Genomic DNA, 17,003 nt, shown 5'->3' with positions numbered 1-17,003 from the left:
CTCAAATCAATCTGCTTAGCTTTCACCTATTTGTATTATCATTTTTGTCATCATCAGAAAGTATTTATTAAATGGTTCCATTGTGCCTGAGCAGAACCATATATAAAGCTCAGAGGGATAGGGGAGAGGAATTTTAGAAAATCAAACTATTTCATCTTCAGAGGACTTTCCAAATATTAGCTAATTGTGTGAGGTAAACAGCCATTATCTTTCTTAGTTTAAGGTTGACACACTTGAAGTGAGAATATTAATGATTGACTCAGATGCTTAGGAGCAGAGAGGGTAGAGGTTGGAGGTCAGGGGCATGACTGGCACCTCATCCTTGGCTCTAAGCAAGGGCTGAAAACTGTCCCCAGCCATCTCTCCAGATAGAAATGGAAAGAACAAGCACACGTTAGCCTAAAAGAAAAATGCAGACAATGCTTTTATACTATTTCTTCAAACCAAAGAACAAAACAGCTTTAATGGAACACTAGAAAAAAAGTCACTGAAGATTGTACCCAATCTCGCATGAGCATTGTGAACACTAGGTAAAAGAGAGCTTTTCACAATGACATTGACTTGTAGTAGCTCTACTGTGTAGGCTTGAGTGGTTGTTGTGAGTGGGGGACAAGAGACATGCATCTTCTTAACCAGGCATTTAAAATTCACACTAACTTTTAGATTTATATAGAGATTTTTATCACAATTGAGTCAGACAACCCAAACCTATCAACTTTCTGTTTCTAAATCGAAATGGAAAATTCTCTTTCCTTATTACATTCTTATCTTCTTAGCCTTTATAAAACTCACATCAAGATATTAATAATAGTTGAAATCATTCTGATAATCCCTTACAAGCCTTTTGCTAAGTCATAATATGACATGCTGAAGAGGTTTATCCCAAAAACCCAATGACACTTGGTAGCTTTCTAAATGGTGTTTCTCATATTTAACTTCAATTTTAATTTCATTTTTATATCCCATATTGAGAGAAAGCCTGGTATGGTATACAGAAGACTGGCTTACCTTTGAGTCAGGATTACCTGAGTTCAGGTGCTGCCCTTTGACATATAACTAGCTATGTGACTATGGTGAGAAAGCTTTTTTCATTGCCCCCGAAGAACCAAGATCATAAGTTATCAGGGAGCTGCAGATCTGCATTGTTAGAGGGGAACTTTCCTTTTTTTCCCTTTTTTAAAAAATGGGGCAATGAGGGTTAAGTGACTTGCCCAGGGTCACACAGCTAGTGTCAAGTGTCTGAGGCTGGATTTGAACTCAGGTCCTCCTGAATCCAGGGCCAGTGCTTTATCTACTGTGCCACCTATCTGCCCTTAGAGGGGGACTTTCACACTAAAACATCCCAACACTGATAATATCACAGATTTGGACCCCCCAAAACCCCTCCCATTATTTTCTACAAGGCTGGGCCTGTGTCTTGTTCACCTTTATATTCCTCTCAGTAAACCTAACATTGTGTTTTGCACATAGTAGTGTTTCCATACATGTTTATTGAATGAAAGAGAATCAATTTGAAACACATCTAACTTCTTACACATTCTGGAGCTAAACTCTGCCATGTCATTAGGCAGACATTCAGACCTTGCATAAACTTTTAAAAAATGAGAAAATCCTCTGACAGCTAATCTCTTCTCCATTTCCATATTTGATTTCTTTCCACAAGTAAGCCTTCATTTTTGTAACTAGAGCCTCCATGGAGTATGCATACCTTGATGTTCATTTAATTTACTAAAACTTACTGCCTCAGGGTTTAAAGAATATTTTCAGCTGTTTGAGTTGTCACTAAAAGTTACCCCAAAAGGACTTGATGTAGATCAGTTGTCTGATAGCTGATGGGCTAGTGATGAACATGCTTGTTTGAGGTTATAAGATACATATTTGAGAAAGGCCAGGGATTTCCCCGGAGCCACCGAACAAACACTTGAAGTGGCAGTTTTCATTCTGACGTCTTGTCTTGATTGTTTTTGTTTTTGTTATACCACAGCCTATTGGAGCACAATGAAAGAGTTTATTCCCAGGCCTCAGGAGTACAGCTGCCCCCAGTGAGGAAGAGAGCAAGGGTAGACAGAGGACTGCACGAATGGTCTTGTAACATACGTGACTTTAGGTAAGTCTTATGAACTGAAGGGCTTGGTGCCTATTGGCTTTTAATTTCATTAAGTATCATGTGTTTTGTGTCCCAGAACATCTAATTAGACTGCGTTGCTATTTCTCTCCAACACAAGCAGAAGGATGTTGGAGGATTTGTTTTCCTAATGAGAAACCCAAGTAATAGAACCCAGTACATGGTGTGTTTGTTTCGGGAATTAACAAAACGATACTGTCTGAATAAACTTTATTTGTTGGTAGGAAGAATCATGTCCAGCTGCAATTTCAGCTGAGAATACCAGGATTGACAAAACAGGGATTAGGACCTGATTCAAATCCTACCTCTGATACTTATCGCTTGTTGAACCTTGGGCTAATCCTTCCACCTCATTCAGCTTCAGTTTCCTCATGGATAAAATGGCTAAAATTGAGGGAACTGGACTAGATGGATTATGAAGCTCCTTCTAGCTATCAATTTATGATCTTATCACTAAGGGAGATTCATTTCTTTGAATTTGAATGTCTGATCATGAGTCAGTCAGTTTGTCAGCCCGTCAGCAAGCATCCATTAAATAATTGTTATATGTCCACTTTGGTGGACACTGGGGATAGAAAGGCAAAAAAATGGGATGGTTTCTCCTCTGACATTCTAACAGTGGGTAGACAGAGGAAGGGGTAATAACATGTTTATAGCAAGATATAAGCAAAGTACACACAAAGGTGTGAGGACAAGGTTAACAACTGGGGGAACTAGGAAGGGCATATCGAAGGAGGCAGTACTTGAGCTAAGCTTTGAAAGGGACTGGAAGCTTCAAGAAGTAGAGATGAGGAGGGAAGGGGGAAGAGAGAGAGACAGAGAAAGACAGAGAGAGAGATAGAGAATATACAGGCATAGAGGAAAGAGAATGCAAAGATATAGAAGCAGGAGATCAATGGTCTGAGGCAGCTAGGTAGCACAGTGGACTTGGAGAGGAGGCTGGAGTCAGGGTGACCTGGGTTCAAATCTGACTTCAGATACTTATTAGTTGTATGACCCAGGACAAGTCATTTAACTTCTGCCTTCCTCAATTTCCTCATCTGTAAAATGGAGGTGATATTACCTACCATCCAGGTTTGTTGTGAAGATCAAATGGAATAATATTTGTAGTGTCTGATAGAAAATAGACACTTAATAAATGCTTCCTTCCTTCCTTCCTTCTTATATGAAGAGTAGCTAGAAGGCTTAGCTGGAGCTAGCCAGCATGGGTTTCAGTAAAAGAGCTGTGCATTTATTGTCAGATGACCCGGGATAAAATCTGACTTTTCTTTTGACTACCTGTATGGCCTTGACATAAGTACTAAAACTGTATTAACTGTACTACCCCATGTGCCCTTAGAACTGCCTACCCCCTCACAATATATATATAAGTACTAAAATTAATTAAGTAAATAATAATTATATTTTTTCAAACATCATTCACATAATGAATGACTTGCCTTGGGAAATGGTCATTTGCAAAACTGTTAAGCTTTCCAGTTTAAACTTGTGGAGTTCCTTGCTACTACAGATGCTAATGGTCCTGGCCTTTGGTAAGTGAGAAATTGCATTCTCTTAGAGTAGTAATGTACCACCACTTAAGAGATAGCAAGATGCAGTACAGTTACAGAAGCCAATTAAAAATGACAAAGAGGCTTCATTTGGGCTGTTGCTATTTCCTCTTCTATAGGAAATCTATAGTTTCCCTGCTGCCTTTCATGGTGTAGATGGCATACCTGCTATCCTTTTCCCCTGTGAAATCTGTAACTCCTGTTTATATTTAGCGACATTTATTTTCCTCCTCATTTCTAAACATCCTCTTTCTGAAGCTGAGCTGAGAGCGACACTTTGAATGATGCTTGGATGTCACTCTGGTTAGCAGCTGGCTGCCTGCCTCTGAATGTGGTGCCTTATTTGGGTTTCATAACTGCATTTTTTTCTCTTACAAATGTTAAATTATGAAGTGCAGGAAACCACATGAATGCAACATTAAGATAGAAAATTCAAACCCAATTAGGTCAGAAAATGCTAGTGTTAAAATTCTCCTGGTAACAATATCTTCCCTGAAATCAATGTGGAAAGCACATTTTACCTGTGGGCTGCTGCAGATCGCTGAGTTGTATGTGGCATGATATCCTCATCTCCATTTATGCTGCATCTGCACATGTTTTCCATATCATATCGAATCATAAGTTTTGGTCACGCTCCATTGTTTGCTGCCCTCCCTTCCCTGCTGTGGATCCAAACCCTACCCATCCATCAAGGCCTAGCTCAAGTCCATGGAATCTTGGCTGATTCTTCTAGTCCTCATTAATCTCCCTCTCCTTTGAACTCTTATAACCCATAGCCTATACCACTTAATTTAGCACTTAATCATATACCTCTATATGTCTTACCCATCCTTTGCTGCTTCCCTCCAGTCTCAGAGAATGAAGTGGCCTTCTTCCTTACTACACTCCATATATCCTTGCTCTCATCTTATATTTTGTGATACTTGGTTCTCTCTCTCTCTCTCCCTCTTCCCTCCTTTCTGTTTCTCTGTCTCTGTCTCTCTATCTCTGTCTCTCATTTCTTCTTGTTGTTTATTAGTTCTTTTTGTCTGCTGTTTGTTCATATCTTCCCAGTTTTTCCTTATCTATGAAATGAGAAGGTTTGACTTAGAATTCTTTCAGCTCTAGATCTTTGATCCTATAATTCTGAAAAACACATGCAAGAAGAGCTTCCCTTGACCATTCTATCCCATCAAACTTTATTTTATATCTCCAAGCCATTCACTACTAAACTCCTAAGGGAGTAGCTTTTACTCATTGGCTTCTTTATCACCCACTGATTCTGAAACGCCATATAAACCCCATCTTAAATTCTATCATTGTTGAAATTTGCTTTCTCTAGGAGAACTCTGTAACACTCTGAATGTTAGAATAAGTTACTGATTTGCATTGTTCAAGATAATTCCCTTCACCAATGACATCACCATTCTGGACCTTGGTCCCCCGTGACATCTTAATTGCCACATTCAAAGGCTTTTTGTTAGTCTTCATTTTTGAGGATGTTTTTACACATTTGACAAGTGTTGCTCTCCCTTTCTTTGACTTTATGGAAACGTGTCTCTTCCTGGCTTGCTTCCTACCTCTCTGACTGTTCTTTCTCAGTATCTTAATTATTCATTTCCCTCCCTCAGTTCTCTAAATGTGAATATCCCCCAAGGACCTTCCCTGTGCCTTCTTTGCCTCTCTCTACTCTTTCTAACTAGAGACATCATCCATTTCCATGACTTTAATTGTCATCTCTATGAAGATGACTCCCAAATTTTATCTCCAGTTCCAGTTTCTCCTTTGTTCACTACTTTAATATTTCGAATAGTCTGCTATGCATTTCCACCTGTATGTCCTGGTGACAACTCATTCAGCTTGTCCCAAACTCAGTGTATCATCTTCCCCTGAAAATCTCACTTTTCCCCCAACTTTCCTATTTGTTTTGCTGGCACTAGGATCCTCTGAGTCACCCAAGCTTGCGTATTCACCTTTGTTTTCTTTACTTCTCACCGCATCCAGTCATTTGCTAAGTTCTGTTCAATATCTATCAGAATCAAACCCAAGAATCTCTGATTCAATCTGTCTTCCACTCACCATGTAATCCCCTCCCTCCACCAGCACAATAAACTCCAACAGCTCCCTCTTACTTTTAGGATTGAACACTGTTAGACATGGGAAGCTCTTTCCAATCTGTTCCCTTTCTACCTCTCTAGTCTTCTTGTGTTTTACTCCCCCAAATATCCTCTCCAATATAGCCATACTGACCTACTTGCTCTTCCTCACCTCTCACTATTCCCTATGTCTAGAATCTTTTCCCTCCTCACCCAGCTTTAAATTTCCCTAGATTCCTTTAAGATTCTGGTCAAATCTCACCTTCTGCAGGGGGCCTTTGCCATCCCCCTAATGATAGTACCTCTCCTTTGAGATTACCTGCCTATTGCACTGTTTGTATCTTGCACACACAGAGATGTTTGGGTGTTTTCCCACCCCCATTTGTTTGTGAGCTCATTTAGAGCCTGTTTGACTTTCTTTGTATCCCCAAGGTGATGCTAAATAAATGTTTGTTGAATGACTAATTAACTAGACTATTGTAAAAGTCTTCTAACTGGTCTTTCTTTTTCCATTCTCTTCTCTTTCCCATCTTTACAGTCTTTACATGACTGCCAGAATAGCCTTCTCACTTTAAAAGTCCAACTGTCATTTCTATCCTCATTACCCCCACTGATTACCTGTTGCCTGTAGGATAAAATAAAAATACCTTAGCCTGGCTTTTACAGACTTCCCAGGTGGGTTCCAGTCTTTCATCCCATTCCCCATTATGCATTCAACATTCCAGCCAGAGTGGTATACTAGCTGGTCTCATCCTTTGTGCACTTGTGCCAGCTGTCCCCTGTTCTTAGTACATTCTCATTCTCTCTACCTCTCCCTCTCTCCTCTCTCTCTCCCCATTTTAAAATCCTTTTTCTTTAAGATCTACCTCTTGTGCTTCTTCCATGCTTTCCATCATTCTCCTGGCTAGCTGAAAGTGATCTCCTTTGCCTTTCCCCTTTCTGCTGTACAGTGTTTTTATTTATTTATTTGTCTGTTCCATGCAATTCCTGATTACAGACACTTTAGGAACCTTTAAGATCCTCTAGCCCCACTGGCCTCCTTTAGAACATCTCCAACGTCTTTTCCATCTATTTCCAACTTTCCTACAGTGATAGCAGCCTGTGAGTAGGTCTGGTATAGCAGCAGCCATTCCTGGTGGGGCACCAGGAATCCTGCTGGAACAGCAGGATTAATCAGAGATAAATATCATAGGATTCTAAGCTTGGATTCACCTCAGCCAATTTCCCCTTTTACAAGTATGGAAATTTAAATCCAGAGGGTATAAAAAACTTACCCAAGATTATTCAGGCAGCATGGAACAGACTTAAACTTAGACCTCAGTCTTTGGGCTACTAACCTAGTTGTTTTTTTAATGCCACTACTTGGCATAACTAAAGATCTGGAAGATCCTAGCTTATAGCATCATAGTCTAACAACCAAAAGATACCTTAAAGGTCACTGAGTCCAATCCCCATTGTAGATGAGGAAACTGAGGTAAAGATAGTGACTTGGCCAAGGTCACACAGCTTATAAGTGAATTTTTACCTGGGATTTGAACATAGATCTGACTTCAAGGCCAGAACTGTATCCACTACTCCATGAAGCTACACATAGGTCCAGCACGTCAGCCTAGCTAAAGTTGCAAGGCCCCCTGATGGAGAGTAAAGAAGCATCATGTGCCAGGAAAATCAAGGCCACCATTACCTTGACTGCTACTTTCCAGCAGATCCTGATGGCCAGAACCCTGAATTAAGATTTCTGGGACTGGTTGTGCCCCTCAGACTACCGGTTGTGTTTCCAGACCAGACCCTTTAGGCATCATTAAAGGAAACCCTCACTATGGAGAAAGGCTTCATCTTCTTTGCAACCACCATGACCAGCTTCCTCCAATTGGCTCCAACATCCCAGGAAGCAGCGCCTGTGGGGATTTGTCCTGGTTCCTGTTCCTGTGGCTGCTGTAGCCATAGCTACTTAAAACAGAAATTTCTGCCACAAGAATCTTTGACATGGTCAATTGGTTCAACATCAGAAAAATGTATAGTTCCCTCAGTGGAAGTTATATTAAATAAAATGCAATACCATCCATTTTACTGCTGTATCCTGAAGACCAAAGGATTTTTTCCATCTAACATAGAGCTAAAATTTTATCTATGTATTGTTTCCTTCACTAGGATGTGAGCCTCTTGAGTGTAGGCACTGACTGCTTTTCCTTTTGTTTCCTCAACACTTAGCAGAGTGTTTTGTTGATAGTAAGCACTTAAATGTTTTTCATTCATTGGTTTCATTCATTCACTTATATATGACAGTTTTCTATTTGGAAGTCCAAGCCTTCTCTACTTCTCTTACCATTTTAATTTTTCAGTTTCAGATGTGAGAGATTTGGGGTGGTTAATTTCATTGCCAACAATGTTCTCACTACTGAAACCATATGGCATTTAAATAGGGACAAATTAAAATATTCAGGTTGGCTTGGGCAACTTTAGACCTTGGAGTCAGGGAGACCCGAGTTCAAATTTAGCCTCAGACACTTACTAGCTTTGTCACCTTAGACAAGTCATTTCACCTCCATTTGCTTCAGTTACCTCATCTTTGCCACCACCATGACCAGCTTCCTCCAATTGGCTCCAACATCCCAGGAAGCAGCGCCTGTGGGGATTTGTCCTGGTTCCTGTTCCTGTGGCTGCTGTAGCCATAGCTACTTAAAACAGAAATTTCTGCCACAAGAATCTTTGACATGGTCAATTGGTTCAACATCAGAAAAATGTATAGTTCCCTCAGTGGAAGTTATATTAAATAAAATGCAATACCATCCATTTTACTGCTGTATCCTGAAGACCAAAGGATTTTTCCATCTAACATAGAGCTAAAATTTTATCTATGTATTGTTTCCTTCACTAGGATGTGAGCCTCTTGAGTGTAGGCACTGACTGCTTTTCCTTTTGTTTCCTCAACACTTAGCAGAGTGTTTTGTTGATAGTAAGCACTTAAATGTTTTTCATTCATTGGTTTCATTCATTCACTTATATATGACAGTTTTCTATTTGGAAGTCCAAGCCTTCTCTACTTCTCTTACCATTTTAATTTTTCAGTTTCAGATGTGAGAGATTTGGGGTGGTTAATTTCATTGCCAACAATGTTCTCACTACTGAAACCATATGGCATTTAAATAGGGACAAATTAAAATATTCAGGTTGGCTTGGGCAACTTTAGACCTTGGAGTCAGGGAGACCCGAGTTCAAATTTAGCCTCAGACACTTACTAGCTTTGTCACCTTAGACAAGTCATTTCACCTCCATTTGCTTCAGTTACTTCATCTGTTGTGAATCTCAAATAAGATAATGATTTTGAAACACTTAGCATAGTGCCGGGTACATGTTAAGTACCATATAAATGTTAGCTGTTATTATTTCTCTCCACTCTTTGCTTCTCTTCCTCCTCCTTTTTTCAGTAGGGACAGGGAGACTGTGTTTGGGGGTGGGGTCATCAATTTATTTTTTCACTGTATGACTTTTGTTCCCCTAGATGATCTTTTTTCCTGTCTGATGAGGATTACAGAATCTGATGTCTGATGAGGATTACAGAGGAATACCTGTCAGTCAGGAACCAATACAAAGAGTTCTTTATAGTCTACCTTAGAAGGCAAGACTAAAAAGAATTTTTTTAAAAGCACACGTGTATTATTTGTTAAGTACTAAAATAGCCACTGAGTTCATCAATTATTCTATAGTTTGGAGTCAAGATTTGACTCTTGTATAGATACAGTTTTACTTGAAGGAACTGAGTCAATTCTGAATTTAGGTAAGTGAGGTTTTAAAAAAAATTAATTCATTTTCTCTTTGCAGGGGGTAACATCACCCCCACCTTATTTTAAGCTTAAACCTGAGCCAAATGTAATTTAGAAGGAAGATAACCCACATCGAATCAAAAGCAGGGGATTTTTCTTCACCTTTTCTCAGCTAGTGGGAAAAAAAAGATGTTTTTGAAATGAACTGAATTGGTTCCCAAAGCAACTGGTGTTAAGTGGAAATGAGGCCTTTATTATATGTGTGCTTCCCAGTGACCTGCTTTGAGTCCCTATCATGTGGATTCTTTCAAGGGAGGGTAGCAGTGCTCCTTTTGTGAATCAGAAGGAGAGCAAGTGCTCTGTCAGCCCCCATTATAGAATTGTTCATTTGTTTACATAAGTGTGTAAGCCTTTGTTAAATGGTTTCTTGGTAAAGGGACAATAGGGACATGGTTGTGCAGCTGAAAGAATGTATGGAAATAATAAAGCCATAATTTGAGTGAGACACCAACGAGGAGTTTCAATTCCTAATCTGCAGAACCTGTTTAGCACTACATAGTTGTTCACTGAATATCTTCTTTATTGGTAGCCGTAGATTTTTTTTTTTTTAAGTGAGGCAATTGGGGTTAAGTGACTTGCCCGGGGTCACACAGCTAGTAAGTGTTAAGTGTCTGAGGCCGGATTTGAACTCAGGTACTCCTGACTCCAGGGCCGGTGCTCTATCCACTGCGCCACCTAGCTGCCCCCGTAGATTTTTTTTTAAAGAAAAATTGATGCTGAAAGCACATTTACAGACTTTGAGACCTCACAAAACATTTTTTTGACGTGATGTAATATTGAAAGAAAAAGAAGGAAAAATGTCCACTGGGGATTTTAAGCCATAAATGCAGATTTTTGAAGATTATCAATATGAATGTGGCTTAGTCCTCAATGCAATTCATTCTCCCCACCCAACACTCCTACCTTCCACCTCTCCCTGTCACTGAAAAGTTGCTCAGAGGTATTCCTCTTTAAAGTGACTTTCATTTATTCTAAACACCCAGAGTGGTACTTCAGAGACTCATTTTCCTAAAGCATTATAGTCTTCAGCTGACTCCAAAATGTCTTGTGCATAGGAGGTCCTTACAGTTTATTAGATGCTTGAATGAATGAATGAATGAATGAATGAATGAATGAATGAATGAATGAATGAATGAATGACTGTTGATCTCTTCTGGCTTGGCCTTTTTAATGATAAAATCACAGAAGGAATAAATGCGTTTATATTTCACAAAAGCTATTTGGCTTGGCATGGCTGTTAGGAAATCTTACTAATTCAGAAAATTGGGTGAATTTTCTGACAGTAAGCAACATACAAACAGATGCCTCTTTATTTTGTAAGCTTTCTCACCTTGGCGACTGTCAAGGAGTTTTGAAGGGAGGTATTTGCCTGTGAGTGGAATGGAAATAATTTGGAATTAACTTGCATACTGTTGGAGTCCCTACAGGAAGGAGCCCATCCAGAAGTACCCAGATGAACCTTGTAGTGAGCCATTAGATGAATTGTCAGATAAAACCAACTGTGCCTTTTGTTCTGTTACAATGACAATGAGCAGGCTTTTGGGGTGTACAACAAAGGATTGTGGATTATGGCTGGAAGGAACAGTCAAGATCATCTAATCCATTTCCTTCAATTTAAAGAGGAGGGAAAGGTAGTCATGAAGGATTATGTAACTTGCCCAGGGTCACACAAAAGAAAAGTGAAGGAATTGGGATTTGACTCCAAAGCTAGGGGCTAGAAAGAGCTCTTTCTGCTCATCTTAATTCTTTTGAAGTTTGCAAGAAACCACACTAGATTCTAAAGAGGCTGTGGTATAGCAGGAAGAGTATTTAGAATCAAAAGTTGTTGTTCAGTCATTCTAGTCACAGACAACTCTTTGTGATCCCATTTGGAATTTTCTTGCAAAGATACTGGAGTGGTTTGCTATTTCCTTCTACAGTTCTTTTTACAGATGAGGAAACAGAGGCAAACAGGATCAGGTGACTTGCCCAGGGTCACAGGGTAGGTGTCTGAGGCTGAATTTTAACTCAGGAAGAGGAGTTTTTCTGACTCCAGGCCTGGTGCTCTATCCACTGTGCCATCTAGGTGCACTAAAAATGAGAAGACCTGAGTTCAAATCCTGGCTCTGGCACTTTACTACTTGCGTGCTCTTAGCCAAGTCATTTGATCATTTGGAGTCTCAGTTGCCTGACCTGTCAGTTGAAGAGATAGAGCAGATGATCTCTAAGGATTCTTCTAGCTCTAAATTCTAAGATCCGAGGAGTCTGATAACTACAAAGAGTTTGGAGCATTAGTGAATTCTGCCTTTTATTGGGATAAATTAAATTTAGTCTGTGAGGTTATTGAGAATTGCCTTTTAATTATACATATCATATCTTGCCAAATTAGATCACTAAATGCCATGTCCAATATGCCATCAATATTATATGAATTTGTGTTTTTCCCAAAGATGAACTTAGAATTAGAAAAAATAAAGACCTCATAACTGAATGGACGATAAATGCATAATTTTCATTTATGAAATATAGAAATATATTCATTACTGTTTTGTTGTTTCCTCAGACCTATGTGGAAAATATAGCAAAAGACAAGAAATCTATCTTGGTTTGAATAAAATTAGGAGGAATCACCCAAATTACTTTGGCATCCTTTAAAGTTTCTTTTGAAAGGAAGTGGTAAGATACTTTTCCCCCTCCCAACACTACTAAATGAAAAATAGAACTAAAAAACCCTTTTATAGATGTGAACCAGGTATATGAAACAAAATTTTGCTGAGATTGGTGAAGTATATATATTCAATCTGGACCATAGTTTTAACGTTAGGGATAATTTTTCAAAGACTATCCTCCCTCTCCCCAAACCCCCCTCCAAAAAGATATAGGGAATAACCTTGTAGAGAAATTCAGATTAGTAATTTAGAATTTTGGCCTTATATATGTTTATTGGATCAAATTTAGCACCATAAATTTAGAGGTGGAAGTGACTTTAGAGGAGAAGATTTGAGCTTGAAATGATCTCAGTTTTCTTCTCTACAAAATTGGGATGAAAATTCTGGACTGTTCTTTAGCTCAGTTGCTTGAAACATAACACTGAACTGAATGTAACAGAAAACAGCACATAATACAGCAAGATGACTCACAGATCTGGTTATGTCAGTACCCTGTTCACAAACTTTTTGTGGCTTCCTCTTTCTTTTAGAATAAAATACTAACTCAGGGTCTATTTTAGTCTTATTCTAGCCTTGTTGCACACTATTCCTTGAACAAGTTAGTATGGTACAGTATTAAAACAAACAAACAAAAAAACCTGCTAGATTTGGAGATAGAGGTTGTTGTTCAGTTGTTTTTCAGCCGTGTCTGACTCATGACCCTATTTGGGGTTTTCTTGGCAAAGATACTGGAGTGGTTTGTCATTTCCTTCTTGGGCTTATTTTACAGATGAGGAAACTGAGGCAAACAAGGTTAAGTGAATTGCCCAGGGTCACACAGCTAGTAAATGTCTGAGGCCATATTTGAACCTAGGAAGATGAGTTTTTCTGACCCCAGGCCTGGCACTCCATCCACTTGATTACCTGGGTTTAAATCTCAGTTCAGCCACTTCCTACTGATTGACTCTGAGCAAGTAACTTGACCTCTCTGATACTTGGTTTCTTTATCTGGAAAATGAAAGAGTTAGATTCTTAGGTGGTCTCTAATCTAAGGTCCCTTCTATTTCTAAATCTATTAAATTATGTTAAGAATCTATTAAATCAGGGCAGCTAGGTGGCACAGTGGATAGAGCACCGGCCCTGGAGTCAGGAGTACCTGAGTTCAAATCCGGACTCAGACACTTAACACTTACTAGCTGTGTGACCCTGGGCAAGTCACTTAACCCCAATTGCCTCACTAAAAAAAAAAAAAAAAAAGAATCTATTAAATCTGTTAAACTATGTTACCTTTACATTTAGTCTGGCCGAACTAGAACACTAGGCATTACTTTGCTTTTTCCCTTCATTGTACATTTACCCCACTCTCTATCCCACAGTGCTTCAAATGGGATCTTCTTCCTTCTTTATGCCTCTTGAAATTGTTTTATTCTTTGAAGGATCAACATCTCCGTGAAGCCTTCCCCATACCTCTGCTGAAAGTCATCTCTCATTTCTCAGATTTCTTATAATAATTTGTGTGGAGTTCTTTGCATTTAGATCATTCCCTTTTTTGTGTTTTACTGGCTGCATTCTGTCTTCTCATTCTGTCTTATCTTCCTGAAGAGATTGCTGATTCTTTGAAAACACAGTTCCTGTCCTGTCCACATTGGTTTCCTCAGTGCCTGGCACCGCCCCTTTCATATCGTAGGTATGAAATAGTTGTTTGTTGAATTGAATTGAATGACATCAATTTTAAATGTTTCGTGTAGATTTCCTATCCCATTTCACACGTTCTGCTTAAGGAATCTCACAGTGGCACTGCCTGACCCTTGGGCAGTGTTTGCAGTGTGACGTGGCATGACTCAGGTGACTGAATGGATGCTCTGAGCTGTTCTCTCACATTGAAGATATGAAGATGACATGCAGCTGTGGTCTTCATCACTTACTGTTGCAGTGCATTTAATCTAAGATGGATGCTGCATCCTTGCTCACATTGCTTTTGTGTTTGTCACTATTTGGAAGCATTCTAGTTGCCCTGTGACAAAGGTGCTAAACTGCAGCGGTTTCCCTTTTCCAGGTGTTTAACATGGTTTCCACCCCTTCTTTTGAACAATTTTGGCAGCATATTATCCAGTGGGTCGATATTATGATATTTTGGTTGATGACCTATCAAAGTAATCCATCAATGCAAAATCTTTCTGGTTATATTCAGGTTCACTCTTTTTTTTTTTTTTTTTTAGTGAGGCAATTGGGGTTAAGTGACTTACCCAGGGTCACACAGCTAGTAAGTGTTAAGTGTCTGAGGCCGGATTTGAACTCAGGTACTCCTGACTTCAGGGCCGGTGCTCTATCTACTGCGCCACCTAGCTGCCCAGGTTCACTCTTTCTTAAAAGAAATAATAATAGAAATAACTCAGTAATGCTGAACTCATATAGGTAAGCCAAGGAAAGAGAAATGATTAGGGATCACTTCATATTCTTTCATATTCTAAATACAAAACACAGCAACTTAAATTAACATGGGGTGTTTCAATCCCCTGGGAAAAATCTAGGTCTTGAGAACAACTCTGTTAACAGCAACAACAACAACAATGGTAATCATGTATCATATTTTTACATAGTGTTTTTTTAGACTGTAAAGTAACTAGTACTAGTATTATTATTCCTGTTTTTTATAAGAAAGAAAGCTGAGGCTTAGTAATATGAAATGGCTTTCAAGGTCACACAAGTTGTAAGTAGAAGAGACAAAATTCAAATTGAGGTCCTGTAATTCTAAGCCCAATGTTTTTTTTTTCTTTTCTATTCTACCATCTACCACATGACTTCTAAGTTTCTGGGAAAACTGATAGCTTAGCAAATGAATACAGGACTTTGTGTCTATATAATGGTTGTCAAAGTATATCCCAAGGACCCCTATGGGACACTGAGACCCTTTCAGAAGGTTCTTGAGGTCAGAACTATTTCCATAATAATACCCAAACATTTTAATTTCTAATATGATAAATATTTATTTTGTTGTTGAGTTGTTTCACTTATGTCCCACACTGTCTGTGACCTCATTTGGGGTTTTCTTGGAAGAGATACAGGAGTGGTTTGCCATTTCCTTCTCCAGCTCATTTTACAGATGAGGAAATAAGGCAAAGAGGGTTAAATCACTTTCTCAGAGTGGCATAACTAGAAAGTATCTGAGGAAAGATTTGAATTCAGGTCCTTCTGATCTCCAGGGTCAGCGCTCTATGCACTGTGCCACCTCGTTAAATATATCTAGGAATAATAAAAATAAACAAAAGCTTTTGGGGGGTAACCTCATTTTTAGAGTATAGAGGGGTTCTAAGACCAAGAAGTTTCAGAACTGCTAGCCTGTATTGTTCCTGGGAAAGAAATACGGCACACATTGCCTTCTATTTTATACATATCTTATGTTCTGAACTAGACTGTAAACTGAGGACTGAGACCATATTTTATACTTCTAATCTTCCATAGTTCTTAACCAAGTGCCTTAAAAGTCAGATATTTGTTCAATCAAATTTGATTCCCAGACTTAATCTAGAACTGGGAAGGATAGAGATTAGGTGATGCCTTGCCCTTTATGCCCCATCCCTGTCAGTCCTCCTGTCCCCATCACCAAGGTCACTGCTTCTCCCCCCTCCCCCCAAGGACATAGTTGACAAGCCAGCATTTAAAGTCCCACAGGTTTGCAGTATAACACATACCTTCATTATCTCCCAGGAACTTGTGACACAAGGATAGGAAAAGCGATCAGCCTTTTAGGTAGCAGCCTGGGGCAATCAACATGGCGAGCTCTTCAGATCTTTAGGTAAAAAAAACCACTAACTTTACCCCTCCAGCTCCCCTGAGTGTATTTAAATTTAATTCAATAAAAACATATCCTGGAAGAGCCAAACCAGTATTTGCCTTTTTAGTGCTAATCTGAGCTTTAAATGACATTTAGTAAAAAGAGAAATGGAATACAAGCCACCAAAATGCCATAGCTGGAGAATTTATAGCCATATCTCTCTTGAAGCAAACCCAATATCTGAACATTTAGATGTACACAACTGTTAATTTTGGGGTGATTATTCTCTTAACCTTAGGACTCCCCAGAGGATCCTTTTTGGATGCCAAACTCCCTTAGAGCATTTAAAGCAGTGGTTAGCAGCCTCTACGATGAAAGTCAGTGTGGGGATATTGGCTCATCCTCTGCATTTCCCCCTCTAAAGATGTGTCAGAAAGTCACCATTCCCACAGCTTGCCAGGAGGACAAGGCTCCCCACCTTGGCTTCCCACCATTGAGGATTTTGCCAGGTGATTATTTTAAGTGTAGTTTGAAATGTGATTGATTTACAGAAATTTGATTTACAAAAATCCTTTTCAAGAATACATTTATTGTGCAAAGTAAAAGCACATTTATATAATTCTTATCACAATTTTGGAAGCCAGCCCATAACTAAAAGGGACAGTGATAGCAAATGAGAACCTTTCTTTCCTTACCCGTAATTGAAATAAAATAAAATGATATAGCAACAACTAAGCTTCCCCCCCCCCCTTTTGGGATATAGTTTTCTGTCTCTTTTCTGAACTGACTCACTAAAGTTTTAGTTTCAGTTCGTGTTTAGATCGAATTACTTTGCCGTATTTCTATGAGCAGACATGCAGTTTAGTAGTAGTAAGGCTTCTTGAAAGCTTGTCTTTTTAGACACCACCTCTCAACTGACACATCTTTCATTCTTCCCTTTGTTCACTTCTGAAATTACTCATTCTGCCTGCCTGCCTGCCTGTGCTCGATGATAGGCAAAAACATGTGGTGGAGCTCCTTCTGAACT

General features: G+C 39.2%; 1 protein-coding gene across 9 annotated transcripts in view; it reads left to right on the top strand.

Moving 5' to 3' along the window:
- The window catches only part of ATXN1 (ataxin 1), a 533,931-nt gene that overhangs the window by 129,665 nt on the left and 387,263 nt on the right, over positions 1-17,003 (top strand). For 8 of the 9 annotated variants that reach the window (XM_043964845.1, XM_043964839.1, XM_043964838.1 and 5 more), the window contains one exon: positions 1,985-2,107. The exons of the other annotated variant lie outside the window; for it this stretch is intronic. The gene's annotated coding sequence lies outside the window, so the exon portion shown is untranslated. The remainder of the gene's footprint in view (positions 1-1,984; positions 2,108-17,003) is intronic. 9 annotated transcript variants of the gene reach the window in all.

This window comes from Dromiciops gliroides, chromosome 1 (assembly GCF_019393635.1).
Source record: "Dromiciops gliroides isolate mDroGli1 chromosome 1, mDroGli1.pri, whole genome shotgun sequence".
NCBI lineage: Eukaryota > Metazoa > Chordata > Mammalia > Microbiotheria > Microbiotheriidae > Dromiciops > Dromiciops gliroides.
This window is presented reverse-complemented; position numbering and strand designations above follow the sequence as displayed.